Below are 13,652 nucleotides of genomic sequence, written 5' to 3'. Positions count from 1 at the left end.
ATCTCAATTTATTCATCTAGCAGAATACAGATTGAGACATATCTTGATGACTGTGCATAAGAAATCACAAAAGGAAAAGACAATTGATGCTGGGGAACTTTTTAACCTTTCTGTCTAGGGTATAATAAGAACCAACAGCTAGGTAGTGAAGTTAGCAAAATCCAACTTTGAAATAAAGTGTAATTTTCTAACTCTGAGAGGAATTGAACAGAGAAACAGTTGACTATGAAAAGTCAATATGGAATGTTTTGAGATAAAATTAAATAGCTTGTAAAGATTTCCTTAATTTAGATATGGAACAAATTTTACATTTAGAAAGCATAAATCAGATAACATATAATTGTTGAATTTTAGGGTTGTCCACTTGCTTTCCTAACCAGGAACTTGTGATCTTAATTATATATGGTTCACATTCCTGTGAAATAAAAATTCTCCTAAACTCTCCTCATGATATCATGGTCATTTTCAATTGTTTAAGGCTCTGGATCTCTAATAGTTTCCCAGTGAAAGAGCAAATTGCATTGGTGGATTGCTAAAAAGCATATGTGACCTAGAAAATTTCATCACCAACCTATTCAGAAATTTTAGAAATACCCTAAAGTGAGAGCTACTGCCAAAACACTCACTGATGAGTACTAAAAAATAATTATTATCAAACTTCAGGGGGTCACCTGTAGCACCACAGTGTTACATTCTTTTGGTCTAGGTTTTTTGGTTTTTTGGGTTTTTTTTTAATTTTCATTTGCCTCCGTCATGTTTTGGTAAACAGAGTGTGCAACATCAGCAAAGGGTAGAAGAGATAATTTTCTGAGTTACTTGAGGATCAATACTACTTTTAGCACAGAGTCAGCTTTGGAGTCAAAGGGAAACATTTCCTATATTACAAGAAATTTGGATGTCTCTGTCTTCCTTCACAACTGGGAGGATGGTCAGTCTCCTTGTCCTGTCCCCACCTATTTCACTTCCTTTTGTAGGAATCTCAGGCACTGGCGACAGGAAGGTGTTTCCTGATCATTATCAGTGGCATATAGTAAAAGTAAAATATAACATGCAAAGTAGCCTTCCCACCATGATGGGACCTGACAGAGTGCATATTCAATATGCATTGAATGATATACTCCTTATGACAAAAGCAACACTATGATTTTTCTTAGTCTTTGTGACCCTAAAAACTACTTCAGAAAGTCATAGGCTAATTCAGCAAGATGTTGTTATTGTAAAGCAGAACCTGCCATAGAGATGCCACCTCCATGTCTTATGAAGGTGTTCAGCTACAGTGTTGGCTGAAGAGAGAAAGCAAAGCTTAATCTATAAGGAAGTACAACACCATTGAGAACTTATAGCTTTTATTTAATTGCACATATTATTGGTCAAATTAACAAGTATCATAACTGAAATCTGGACTCCAGGGAAACATAAGCTCAAATTCTAATGCAAGTTGATGCTTCTGAGCAAAAAGGGCCTATTTTCATCAAGTTTCTATTGTGCTTATTGTCCTTTGAGAAGGAAATTACCTCATGAAGTCAATATTAAATGCTCCAAGCAGCTTTCCAAAAAGCAAATGCTTATGCCCATGTTCTCATTAAAGTACTGCTAAATGAATTAAACTTCATTTGAGATTCCCTGTCCTTTAACTATTTTCCCATTCTGCCAGATGTTTGAATAGCTTCAGACAGATTATATTTTTGACTGTTCTTGCAGTGTTTTTTTCTGGCTGGACCTGGGGAAAAAAATAAACTGGATAAAGGGCATAGTTTCCCTTCTTCCCTCATTCCTCAAGCTCAGCAGTGTAGAAGCCTGTACACAAATCCGTAACAACTTTCCCTTGATAATAATGACCATAAGGTGCAGGATAGGACCAGGAGTATTAGTATTACCAATAACAACAAAAAGTACATAAAAACAGCCTTGTGATCAAAGCAAAGACCTGAAATAGAGCTATTCAATCTGCTTCACAATGAGAAAATTCATTGATGTGAATAACCACATTAAGAAGGTTTCCAGAGCCTGAACTAGGTCAAATATCACAGTGCACAGTACTGGACAATCACAAATACATTCTCCTGTTCATAGCTTGCAGACAAGTGTGTTCATTGTTACACTCTGAATTCTCAGAGCTGCATAACACTTCCTTTCACAGCTGCTCCTGACTTCACAGCAAAGAGGTATCTAAAGACATAATAACTTTTTGAAACCACTGCAGTTAGCCAAACAAGCAAGGAAATAATCAGGAGACTTAGGTCTCACTGTGACGAGTTATAAACATGAAGTTTCTTTCAACAGCACCTCCAATCAATGCTGTTCAGTGTAAAGGATATCCTCCTGAGTAATCTTCCAGAGTTTTTTTTCCTTGGCATTTTGATGCCAGCTACCAGTCTTTACTGAGCATATACCTCCCTGAATCATAAGAAAGAACTTAACTAAAAAAAAAAAAAGCAAGAGAAAGAGAAAGAACAAAAAGTGAACAAGAGTGAACAAGTCAATTACTTGTTTATACAAAAATAAACAAGATTTTTTTAGAGAAGGAAAGGCACACATGCCATGTTCATGTATCATCCAAAACTCCACACTAACCTCTTAAAAAGGCATATGAAGATATTCTAAATTACAAGATACCAGTTTGAAATAGGAAACTATGATGGAAGGAAGAAAAATATTACAGGACATCAAGCATTTCTTCCAAATTCATTGCTGTATTTCCTTTCCTCTTCAACTCTGGGACACCCAGTACTGAACCCAGAATTTCAGATGAGGCCTAGCCAGTACTGAGTACAGGGGAGCAATCACTTTCTTCAACCTGCTGGCAATGTCCTGCCTGATGCAACTCAGGATGCTGCTGGTCATTTTTGATGAGCGGTGTATTACCAGCTAATGATCAGGCTTTTTTCCCTAGAAACCCCAGGTCTTTTGCATCATAGCTGCTCTCCAACAGGTCTTCTGGAGGTGTGCACAGGTGCCTAAGAATGTTCCTCCTCAGGACAGTATTTAATATTTTCCTTGTAGACCTGCACAAGATTTTTTTTTTTGCTCAATTGTCCATCATATCAAGGTCCTTCTGGATGGGAGCACAACCCTCTGGCATATCAGGCACTCTTTGCAGCATTATATGGTCTGCAAGCTTGTTGAGGGCACACTATTTCTCAGTGCAGAACTCATTTATGAGGATGTTGGGGCAGTGGCTTTGGTACAGTCCCTTGAGGTAAAGTGCTGATGACACCTTCCAACTGGACTTTGTGCCTCTGATCACAACACTCTTAGCCACTGAGCCAGTTTTCAATCTACCTGCCTGACTAATTATCTAATCTGTACCTTGTTAGCTTGTCTATGAGGGTGTCAAAGACATTAGTATAGTCAAGAGAAATACAATCAACTTTGTTCTCATGAAGGCTACCAGATTTGTTAAGAGTGTGTTCCTCTTCATAAATATATGTTGATAATGCTAATCAATTATTTGTCCTTTGTGTTTCTGGAAATGTTTTGTAGGAATATATTTTCTGTCACCATATGAGGTTGTAAAGGGACACCAAGTAGCATGCAGTTTAAGATTAGAATGACATTTTTTATTTTATAGGCTGAAAAAAACCTCTCCCAATTGCCACAACCTTCCAAAGATAATCAAGATTGTCCTTGCAATGGCATTAGCCTGTTTCATCAGAATTTTTGGGTGCAATCCATCAGCTCTCACAGATTTACATCCACACTTTCCTGTGCTCTCTCTAGGCTGACACTGTCTTTCCTTGTTCCAGACTTTCCTCAGAGCCCTGTCTTCTCTAAAGCATGTGTTGGCAGTGATGAATGAAATTTTTAAAAAAGCATTGAATACTGTAGCTTTTTCTGTGTCTTCATCAAGTGCCTTACCCCATTAACCAGTTCTCTCATGTTTTCCCTAGCCTTCCTTCAGGAAGCTTTCCTTGGAAGCTACAGGCACATCAAGAACAATTGCAAAGAATTAGAATTGTGATTAAGCTCCTAGTTCTGCATACACAATCACAAAAGTTAAAGCCCCCCAATAGTTAAAGACAAGATTACACAAGGACAAGAGATTACCCAAACACCTATGTGTGAATCGACACAGGCAGGTGACTGAGAGCAACCACAAAAAAATCTGCAGCTGAAATGCAAAGAATAAATTTAGTCAATTACCAGGCTCCTGAAACAAGGCAGGGCAGCAGAGACACAAGAGAGGGCACAGGCACAATCAGGCTCAGTCCAATCCTGATGGCAGCAGGGCTGCTGCTGTGCCCGTTTATCCAGGGCCTGAGCACGCGTAGTTTAGCACCATGCTGTGAGCTCCCTGTGCTCTTTATGGTCTCTGCTTTGATCTCCCTCCCAACTGGGAGCTGAAGCATGTCTGGGATACAGCCTACAAGTCTCTGTAAACACTTATGTTATCTCTACACAGAAATTCTTCTTCTCCAAACAGATAGAGGATAAACAGCAGTAGGTTTAATATATGGTTTCCCACACTGATATTCTCCAGGCCTTGGTATTCTCAGCTGCAAGGTCACTCAAGCGTACCTATCCTCTCCTCCCCAGTCTTCTGCTTTCAACTCTTTCCTCCCAACAAGCTACAATGTTAATTGAAAGTTCTGTCAAAAATCCAAATAATAAATATTCAGAAACTTTGGAAATAAATATTGTATTTTTATCAAGTGTCTTCAAATCATAATCTGAAAAAATATCTTGTCATCCATATGACACTAGTATTTCTATTTCATTCTCCAATATTCCTTAATAGAGAGTTAAATTCTGTCCCAGTTAGCACCAAACTGGTATGAAATTAAATGAGGTTGCAGCTGCTAGTTGAGATAAGTAAAATTTTTACAATATCCACTGCATTAAATTTATCAATACTCAGACATCTAGCCTAAAATTTCCTTCAAAGAAAAAATATGAATTTTACATATACCCAGACATTTGGCTACAACATGCTTGAGAACATCCTGCAGACAGGATGGTTTAGGATTCATTAGTATTCAACAAAGTTTACAGCTCTATGACCTCTGATTTGGAAAGACATCAGAAGGAAGCATGTTTGATATAAAAATTCCTGCATTAGTGATCCAAAGAAGACAAGAGCATAAGCAGTAGCTTAAGTCTTATCCCTGACATAATGCTTTTTCCCACTGCATAACTCTTAATTATAATTTCAAGAAATTTTTCTCCCTGAATTAGATTTGTCACTATTCAACCATAACCACCATCGACAGTATGTTCCATCCAACCCCAAAAATGTCACAAGGCTTCAAGGTTAAGCTGCTCCTTCAAACAGGTTTCCTTCTCCACAGATCTAGGAAAGGATATTCAATTGCTGAAGTGCTTTTTTGTTGGCAAGCCTGTCCTGAACATCTTTGTCAGTTTTTATCATTTCTGCTAGCTTTGAAATATAAGAGGTTCCACATAACAGCCTGCAGTTTTGTGACTGCCTCTCACTCTCTGATTTGCCATATGATTAGTACTCATTAGCAATGCTTAACTGTTCCAAAGGAGATGCTGTTCCAAACTTCATTTTTAAGATCTAGTGTCATCCAGAATCTATGTGCTACATTCTGCACACATGTAAGAGCTGATATAAAAGCACCCCACTATTTTGAACATTAACTTTTGGTTCCAATACTACTAAATGTTCAGAAAACTAGGACAGGTTATTTCCCTTACTTGCACCCTGCAAATCTATATAATCATATAATTTGGAAGTGGGAGGTGCCTTCCACAAAAATTCTTTGCAAATGAAACAAAGCAAAGTAGAAACAGATCCTGGAGTAATAAGCTTTGTATATATATCCTCAATAAATTAAAAATACAGGACTAATATGAAAAATTTAAAGTTATACAAAAACATAGCATATTTCCTTAAAAAGATTAAAACACGAATAAAACCATTCTTAATATTTTAGTGCTTTTTATTGTGTCATGAACATGTTACTGATACAATACTTTTCTAAAGGACACAGGGCAAAGGGCCATTTCCTTTTAAGCTGTAAAATGACTTTCAAGAAAGCTACAGATAAAATTGCTGATTTACAAAAGCTTTTATCAGACTTATGATGGATTTTACAGAAGCGGAACTCTATATGACCCATGTGATTTGTTTTCATTTACAAAGGTGGAAAGGCTTTGAATTTAAAAATGGAACTTTTTCTTCTTGTGCCAAATGTAAACAATTTAACATCCATTTCCCATCCAAAGATTTTAGCAGTTCAAAAGACTTCATATGAATCTTATCTGTATTATATTTCCTGCTGATTGGCAGTGCTTCACGCTTCAAATTGAAAGCCAAAAATGTGTTGGCTCTGAATGGAGACAGGAAACAAATAACAAAGAAAACTGGGAAATAAACATAATGAGTAGTTATGAAGTGCTGAAAACTATACTTAGTGTTTGAGTTCTTGTTAGTTCTTGAGAATCAAATGCTGCTATATTGATTTATGTCTGGGAAGCCTTGTTTAGAATAAAAACATAAACAAAAGCCTTTGCGTATTTTGTCAACAAGAAAACATAGTTTATATTATCATCAAAGCTCTTGTCTATTCCTGACTTGACTGATTCCATGCTCCTTACTGTGAAGCACTTTGTTATTTCCATGAGAGGTGCACGTTGCATGCAGTAATTACTTTTCCCAGGGGTAGTGCGTGGATCTATTACTCACAGTTAGTCAAACAATTCAATGAGACCAATGTTCAGCTCCACCAAAAAACCTGTCCTGGGTGTTATTATGACTGGAAACCAAACTAATGCATTCTTCTATAGCAAGCAGTGCAGCCACTGGGGGAAAAAAAGAAAAAAATATTAAATTCATTACCCCCAAGGAAATTTCTTCATATTCTTCCTTTAAAGTCATGCAATTACAAGTAATTTCTCAAAAAAAAAAAAAAAAGAAAGGAAGAAAGAGAATAATCACCTGTTTTATACAACTTCATATATTGCACCCAAGTTTTGCATTATTTGTATAACTGATCATATCTATCATGACTCAGATATAAAACATAGAAAACAACACTGTATGGCAATGCTTCAAGGAAAATCCATATCATGCTTCTTTTAATGAGGGAGTTCACCAGTCATAAAGAATTAATAGATTTATAAAACAGGAAACACCGCCATAACAAACCAACAAGTGGACAACACAAAATCCAGATACAGTCTTGCAGCTGGAATGTTCTGTAGTACAGTAAAAGTCAACTCCTTCCTTTCCTTCCTTTTCTTCCCTCCTTCCCTCCTTCTCTCCCTCCCTCCCTTTCATACATAAATTATATTTAAATTCTACTGGTCTACTTAAGAAGAATTTGAAACTCAACAAAGGCAAATGCAGGATTCTGTACTGGAGAGGAGCAGCTCCATGGAGAAGGATTTTGGGATCCTAGTGGACAACAAGCTGTTTATGAGCCAGCAGTGCTCTGTTGGCCAAGAAGGTCAACGGTGTCCTGGGGTGCATCAGAAAGAGCATTGCCAGCAGGACAAGGGCTCTGATTCTGCCCTTCTACTCGGCCCTGGTGAGGCACATCTGGACTTCCATGTCCAGCTCTGGTCTCCTCAGTACAAAAGAGACAAGGAGCTCTTGAAGGGCATCCAGGAAAGGGCTACAAAGATGATTAAGGAACAGAAGCATTTCTCGTACAAAGACTGACGAAAATGGGACTTTTCAGCCTTGAGAAGAGACAGCTGAAAGGGGGATCTTGTCAGTGTAAGTATCTGAGGGGGGGACCTCAGTGTTGAGAATGGACCTAGGCTTTGCTCAGTGGTGCTGAGCAATAGAACAAAACACAACAGGCACAAATTAATGCATTGGAAGTTCAAACTGACCAGGAGGTGTGAGTCTCCCTCACTGTGGAAATGTAAAAGAACTGTTTGGACACAGTCATGTGCCAGATGCTTTAGAGTGATCCTGATTGAGCAGGCAGGTTGGACCAGCTGTGGTCCCTTCCAACCCTATTCATCCTGTGATTCTGTGATAGATCATGACAAATTAGAAAAGAATATAGTTGGCAAGAATAGGGAGAGGAGTGCAGACAAGCATCTTCTGTAAGGTTTATTTCCCTTTTTTAAGGCTATATCTTCTCAAGCAACCTGTATTTAGAACCTGAGTTGTTTGCATGCTTGTTGATATACAAATTATGTCACTGTACTAATAACAAGAAACTTGAAAAGTTGCATTACCACCATTCTCCTACTTGCAGCAGAGACAATACTTTTACTCTAGAAAAGGAGTTCAAAAAAGGCACAACTACAGAGCTATCATGCATTTTCATGCCTATAGAATTTCTTCTACTTTAGAAATCTTTCACTTTTAAATATAGATATATATTTATTCATTTCTGGTTGAAGCAAAGCAATTGTACTTATCTTTAGGCATATGGGGAAAGGGTGATTTTTGAAAAAACAGAGTTTAATTACAATAGGGCATGCATAAATTTATAAATATGCATTAAAATATATGCAGAATATCAGTAAACAATCAACATAATTTGCTGGAAAGCAAAACAAAAAATGAAACAAAACCCCAACACTTTTCAACAGAAAAAAAACACTTTTTCACAGAAAAAGTGTTATCCTGAATAACCTCCCAAATATCAGTTTGGCTTAAGTTTTCAAAATTTTGCTAGATTATACTGGGTAAAGTTTGTGATCCCACTTAGATCCTGCAGTTCTGCTGCAGTATTGTGAGTTAGTGTTCACAATTGGCACCTCACCAAAACACTGAAGCCTTTCGCTCTCTACAAGAAGATGTATTTTTTCAAGACTCTGAAGACCTATGCATCTCTAACCTCTTCTACTAGAAGTCTCAGAACTGCATAAACTTTTTTCCTAACAACAATTGCTGTTTAAATTTGAGAGCTTGAACTTAAGTTTAAGATACAAAGAAAATGTAGATACATAAAAAGCAAATAATTTTTTTTTATGTTCTTGCTGAAGCCATTTAATTTGGAACTTGCCACTGTTTTTCTGTAGTTACATTATGTACTGATAGTTGTTTGTTTAAACTTAAAAAAAACTTTCTCCTTTAACACACTTAATTTTGGAAAATTATGTAATTTCAATTGTCCTATTTAGGAAACTGTGAGGCAAAGTCATATCCTCAGCCTTCTGTTCTATTTCAGTGTGAATCAGAAGTTTCCAACTTACTGAGTGGAAATCCCCAGGTTGCTATAATCATATATTTGAACAGAGCAGCCTGTTCATAAAAAGAAAGATCTGAGTGATCTAGCCTCAGTCACTGAACTTTAGCAATCATGTACTTTCCTGTCTAGTAAACAGGGATTTAGCCAGATACAGTGTTGTAACTACAAAGTAAGCTCTCAGAGCAATGATTACAAAGAATTTTTTTACTAGAGATCAGCAAATAACTTCTCATTTTGATTCCATAATTTAAAATGTGAATTTTAAAATGTGACTGTTCAACTCCTTAGTTTTTAAAAGAATTATGAGCCTTTCCTTTCCTAATTTTAATAGATAAGAAATAAACAATACAACATATGGGATTTTCACAGATAAAGTGCTTAGTTTAAAAACATGCTATTTAACATGTTCACAACACAAAAAAATTATCAGTATTTCAAAGAAACTCCACATAAAAAGCTTCTCCACCTATGGATGAAGCTTCATCAAATTAACAACTTTGAGTTATTGTGATGTTTTTTGTTGACAACCTATGTACACTGATTAGATTATTTCCACATGCTATTCTTTAAGCCATTACACAACACTGTTTTTTTTTTACAAAATCCACTGGAAATATAAATTGGAATTATCTTAGAAACAAGATTCAGTTTCTTTTGCTCTAAACTTCTCCAATTCCCATTCTCTTATTTTCAAGAAGCTCATCTTTTAGAACATGTAAAATTTAAAGAGTCACATTCACTACAGAAATTAAGCTACTTCCTTTTGCTGTGTCACAAAATTATGGGGCCATGTATATATCTCAGCTCTGTGCTAGACATATACCAGCCAATATAATGTAAATGAAAATGCATAAATTCTGCTTAGGTATCACACCTCAACTTTATCACAGGAGAATATACAACTAGCTCATCATTCTACTTGCATAATAGAATGGCTTGGGTTGGAAGAAACCTTAAAGGTTATGGAGTTCCAACCCCCTGCCATGGGTAGGGACAAATTTCACTAGAGCAAGGTGCTCAGAGCCCTATAACCTTGAACACTTCTAGGCATGGGGCATTCACAGTTTCTCTGGGCAACTTGTTCCAGTGCTTCACCACCCTCACAGTAAAGGACTTTTTACTAATATCCAATCTAAACCTGCTCTCTTTCCATTTGAAGCCATACCCCCTTGTCCCATCACTACATGCTCTTGTAAATAATCTCTCTCCATCTTTAGGCTCCCTTCAGGTACTGGAAGGCTGTAAGAAGGCTACCCCAAAGCCTTCTCTTCTCCAGGATGAACAGTCTCAATCCTTGTAGCTTTACTGTGTAGAAAAGCCACTCTATCCATCTAATAATTTTTGTGACCCTCCTCTGGACTTGCCCCAAAAGGTCGATGTCCTTTCTGTGCTGAAGACCCCAGAACTGGGTGCAGCACTGCCAGTGAGGTCACTCCAGCACGGAGTAAAGGGGCAGAATCCCTTGACTTTCTGTCCATGCTGCTTTTCATACACAATCTTTCTGCAGTCATGTCTTTAATAAAGGGGTGCTTCCTGAATTATTAATTTATTGGTGTCCACAGGTAATCTGAACAGCAAAATTAAGGAAATTGGATCTTCTAAGAAGACTCTAAATGCTGGTTTTGTCACTAATCTTCTCAGACAGACCTGTCAATCTTTTTAAGGTTAGACTTAGGAAAGGTTGTGCTGTGGTTATAAGGTCTAGGCAGAAGACATCCTTCTTTTGTTCTTCATACATTGGAAAATGCAAGGAAATCCTGTTGCTTGTTAATTTAATATTCTGGGGACTGTCTTCTAGGAGGGTTGGTTGTTCACAGACCACTCAGTATGGGGCATGATGTTAGTTTTAAATTCTCATCAAGCTAAACAATGACACCAGTCCACCTGTCTGGGATCTCCTATGCTTTTCTGCATAGTCATCTTAATTCTGACAACTAATCCACTATTTAGTCTCAAAAGTGTTGGCTAACAAGCCCTTAAAGTTTACAACACACTTCAACAAGATTTCAGTCCTCAAAACAAACCATGGTGGCCACACTTTGCCAAAACAAAGCCAGAGAGGAGAGAAATAAGGATTTAAAAGAATGAGAAAAAATAAAATCACCAATGCTTAAATCCTACATTGGTCCTGCCACACAGATGGTTTAGACCAAAGAAAGAAAGACAACAAGAAAGAGAGAACAAAGAGAGTTTTTTGCACCATTCTGTTTGCACATGCACAGCCAGCACTCTTGAGCCCTCAGTAGCAGACTGGTGGGAGTTGATGAAGGCACAATTAACAGGAGTCTCTAGATGGAACTAGAAGTTGGCTCAGAACATCACAGCCCAACCCCCACAGGACTTTCTCTCCATCAAAATTTTCCTGTCACAATAGTTAGGATGTGTAACAAGAATACACACTCCTTCTGCCTGGTACTCCACAGGTAGTTCTCATGGGACTCAGTAATTTGGATACACTTGTATTTTTATGCACATAGGCCTGTATTCTGTCTTGAGCAGCATCTAAAAGAAACATTCAGAGAAGAATAAGAAGGAAAGCATGCACAATATTTCTTCCCTGGCCTCCAACCATTTTCAGTTTGGGCAATTCCTTGAATTTGACATGAGCCATGCCTTTTGTAATCCCCAAGGATATCTCATTTTTAAGTGCTTGCCGACTCTTCCTTTGAATATATACAAACTCCTTCACTTGTGTCTAAGTATTACCTTAGATGTTCCAAAAAAGATGGCATTTCAACCCCAGGATGGTAACAGGAGAAAGTTAGCAACACTAATAGAAACCTGACAAATGTCCTTAACATATTTTCACACAGCATGTTGCTATAAATATAAACTAATAAAGAAACAAAATAGTGAGATAAATGATCTTATTTCAAGACTAGGAACTTACAGCCAGGATTGGCCAGAATTTTTTCAAAACATTCCAGCTCTTCCATCTCCTGCCATCTCTGGCCATCTCTCCCAAGGTTGGCAGTGCAACTTCCATTTACTCTCAAACAACCAATGAGAAAGCAAAATAATTACTTGATTTTGAAAAAGAATACCCATCATACTAGAGCATAAAGTATTTTCTAAAGTCCTTTAATTTTTTTTAAGTAATGCTGTTTTAGCAGCAGTTCTTCAAGATTAGTACTGCAAAATGCTGACTTCAACGATGACTTCTGAAGATTAATTTTAATTCAGATTATCACCATGTTACTTCTGAAGCGACATAATTCAGTAAAAGTTGAGAAATTTCAGGACCTTTTTCAGTATTTTCCTTGCTTCTTTCCCTCAGAAAAATGAATATACCAGACATGCAGAAAAGTAATTATTTCTGACCCCTTTTTAATTTTCCTCTATAGCTCAGAATTGTTTAGATTTGTGCTGTGATGGTATCAGATACAGCTCCAAATGAATAGAAAACTGTCCATTACGCCCTACCCCATTGTACATTCTATTCTTCACAAGCTTTTATTTCTAGAAAGTACATTACAGAGGAGAGAAAGCCTTTAGGGTACAGTACATTTCAAAACACAATTAAACTAAACTCTTCAAGTGGAAATGTGAAATATATTTGTATTCTATTAAAGCCTTTGGCCTTATCAGCCACAGTGCACTATATAACAAGGTCATTAGCAACAAGCCACACAAAATGGAGAACATACATCAGCAGTAGAAAAACAAACATGAGTCCAAAACATCACAATAACTTCCTGTACCTGTTCTTGTTTGCTTGCTGAGCTCTCAAACATTGTGAGTCTCTGAAATACATAAAAGCATAACAGCTTGAGTCAATATTTGCTGACTAAAGTGAATGATTTTATTTAGCATGATGACTGGACCCCTTGAGCAAATACATCTTGTAGGGAGCCTAACAACTGCAGGCTAGCCTGCAAACCAACCAGAAGTGTCCAACCACTCTAAATGTACAGTGTCTGGGGAAAGCTTAGCAGCTGCTCCAAGCTTCTCCTCACAAATAAAAGATAAGAAAATTCATTTGGTTTTCCATCAAAACCTATTAGGAATACAAACTGGAATGATTTTATAATAAACTTGTGCTTTCCTTTTCTTGCTTTTAGATGGTTTATCCCCGTTTGAATTGCAGGGAATGAGTAATTTCTGATTCTGGTTCATACAGAATTCTTCAAAAAGTCTAGCTATCCTTCTTAATACCTAAACAAATGTCTACTTAAACAAGTTCATTTGGGATGTGGGCTGAGAGGTACATAAAAAATATTGATTTCATACCAATTACTACAGGAAGAAAATTGAATAGGGAACTGCATCTGAAAATCAATACAAGGAAATGTGCCTTTTGCCCATGGAAGTGCCAACGGAAGTAATGTCTTAATCCAATTTTCCTTTTCCTTCAATAACTACAAAACATAACTATGGTATGGACCAGCTGATGATTAGTCCTTCTTTTTATTCTGTGCTGCCATTATGTAGTGCTATAAAAAAAATATACATTTTCTATATCAAGGAAATTCTGCTTCCTTTCCATTTTTTTAGACAGATATTTCAGTGAAAAAAACTGCACCATATGAAAGT

The 13,652-nt window shown here is 37.0% G+C and overlaps 1 long non-coding RNA gene across 1 annotated transcript in view; it reads right to left on the bottom strand.

Annotated features, from left to right (window-relative positions):
• LOC146763863 (uncharacterized) overlaps positions 1 to 4,293 on the bottom strand; it is a 154,170-nt gene extending 149,877 nt beyond the window's left edge. The window contains exon 1 of the long non-coding RNA XR_014951607.1: positions 4,144 to 4,293. This is a non-coding gene — a long non-coding RNA (uncharacterized LOC146763863). The remainder of the gene's footprint in view (positions 1 to 4,143) is intronic.
• Positions 4,294 to 13,652: the final 9,359 nt, after the last annotated feature.

This window comes from Lonchura striata, chromosome Z, assembly GCF_050655825.1.
Source record: "Lonchura striata isolate lonStrDom1 chromosome Z, ASM5065582v1, whole genome shotgun sequence".
NCBI lineage: Eukaryota > Metazoa > Chordata > Aves > Passeriformes > Estrildidae > Lonchura > Lonchura striata.
Note: the sequence above shows the minus strand (reverse complement) of the source record. Positions and strands in the feature narration are given on the sequence as shown.